Here is a 1,671-nt window from a genome sequence, read left to right as displayed (position 1 = left end):
GATAAATTATTTATGGAAAAAAGCTAGTTTTGACGAGAAAAAAGTTTAATCCTTTCCTTCTAAACATAAAAGAAACTCAACAAGAATTTTAAAGGTAGTATGCCAGAAAATGCAACAGTAACTCATAATGTAATCCTTTTCAATTAAACAGACAAGTTGAAGACATGTGTTAAAATACTTTTCAGACTGAATATATCTACCAGCCTATATGATCTGTTGTTCTAATTGAATTTTGATTTTTTTTAAAAACCCAACCTTTTATAAGAGCTGTGACATCTAGAAATGAAGAAAATAAATTAGATCCCCTCTCCCTTCCCAAAAGACATTAATTTCTAAAGCATGAAAAGCTATATATGTTATACAAATCAACCAGTAGTCTTACAACAGTAACGTAGTTTTGGATGACATTATGCTGTATTTGTGTTGAAGTACTACACAAGAATATATGTATCAGTTGGGCATTTTCAGTCTAATTAGTCTCTTAAGTTATTTAACTCTTGGCAATATATAGTAACTGGTGTGTATTTTGGTACTTAAGTCATGATTGTAGAGAACAAGAAGCAGTATGTTAAAGTAATAGAATTTGTATTTGACAATTACTGTGTTGAAAAAAATCTCTTCTATGAACTCTGATTTGTTTTGCACTTGGTCACTTGTAGCAGATCCTTGACTAGATTCTTCCATATCCATGCTTTCTCTAGCCGCAGTCTCTGACATTTCTTCAATCCCCTCCTCATATTTCGGTCTTTTGAGATTAACTGTCTGGCTAATTTAACAGTCAGTCCTTCACTGTAATGAAGCTTCCTTTTCATTTCAAACTGTCCCTTTTTTTCCCTCTCCTTCTTCAGGTGAGAGGTCAGGATCCTCATCTCCACTGCTTTCTGGTTCACTAACTCGATACTTTGGTTCTGAGCTTTCAGCAGCGGCAGTACCAGCTCGTTTCAGAGCTAAGATATCTAGGCTCAGGGCTTCCCCGGTTTCCGAATCACTCAGTACATCCTCCTCATCACCCACCATACTGTGGGAAGGCGTACTCGGCAGTCTATCTTCACCATAGGCTTCGTCTGCTGGATGAGGTCGCCAGGATGTTCATTTCATCCCATTTCTGGGACCTTTTACTCAGCTCTTGTCAACACTTGCCGGGATGTTCGGCCGAGGCCGCCACAGAGGAGGTCGTAGAGCTCTTGTTCCTCAGGATCCCCTCCATAGGCCGCTGCGAGGCCGTGGAGGCCGCCATCGCCCACGGCTCCGCGTCGCTCTTCGCGTCGCTAGTCCACGTCACTGCTCGGCGCCGCCCGTAGGAAGGGAAGGGCCGCGCGCCGGCAGACACTTGCCACGCGGCCGCCGAGCCCGCCTGGGGCTGCACCCGCCATCGCGGAGACAGCTCCCACACTGTTGTCACGACACGGCGGCTCGGCTGCGGGCCGCGGAGAGAAGCTGTCGCTCCACGTCAGTCCTCGTGCCTCAGAAACGCTGTGGACGGAGGAGCTTAGCGGGCTGGTGCAGGCCATGGGGTCACCGAAGAGCCAGACACGACTGAGAAACTAAACAACAGCCACACTGTAGGAGAGACAGTTTAAATCAACAACATAAAGTGCTTCGTGAATATATTGCTGCTGCTGCTGCTGAGTCGCTTCAGTCGTGTCCGACTCTGCGCTCCCCCCCCAGGCT

The 1,671-nt window shown here is 45.7% G+C and overlaps 1 pseudogene; it reads right to left on the bottom strand.

Annotated features, from left to right (window-relative positions):
- Nucleotides 1–392: 392 nt before the first annotated feature.
- Nucleotides 393–1,247, bottom strand: LOC110122500 (protein phosphatase inhibitor 2 pseudogene; annotated as a pseudogene).
- Between the last annotated feature and the right edge of the window lie 424 nt (nt 1,248–1,671).

Source organism: Odocoileus virginianus, chromosome 15 (assembly GCF_023699985.2).
Source record: "Odocoileus virginianus isolate 20LAN1187 ecotype Illinois chromosome 15, Ovbor_1.2, whole genome shotgun sequence".
In the NCBI taxonomy this organism is placed as follows: Eukaryota; Metazoa; Chordata; class Mammalia; order Artiodactyla; family Cervidae; genus Odocoileus; species Odocoileus virginianus.
This window is presented reverse-complemented; position numbering and strand designations above follow the sequence as displayed.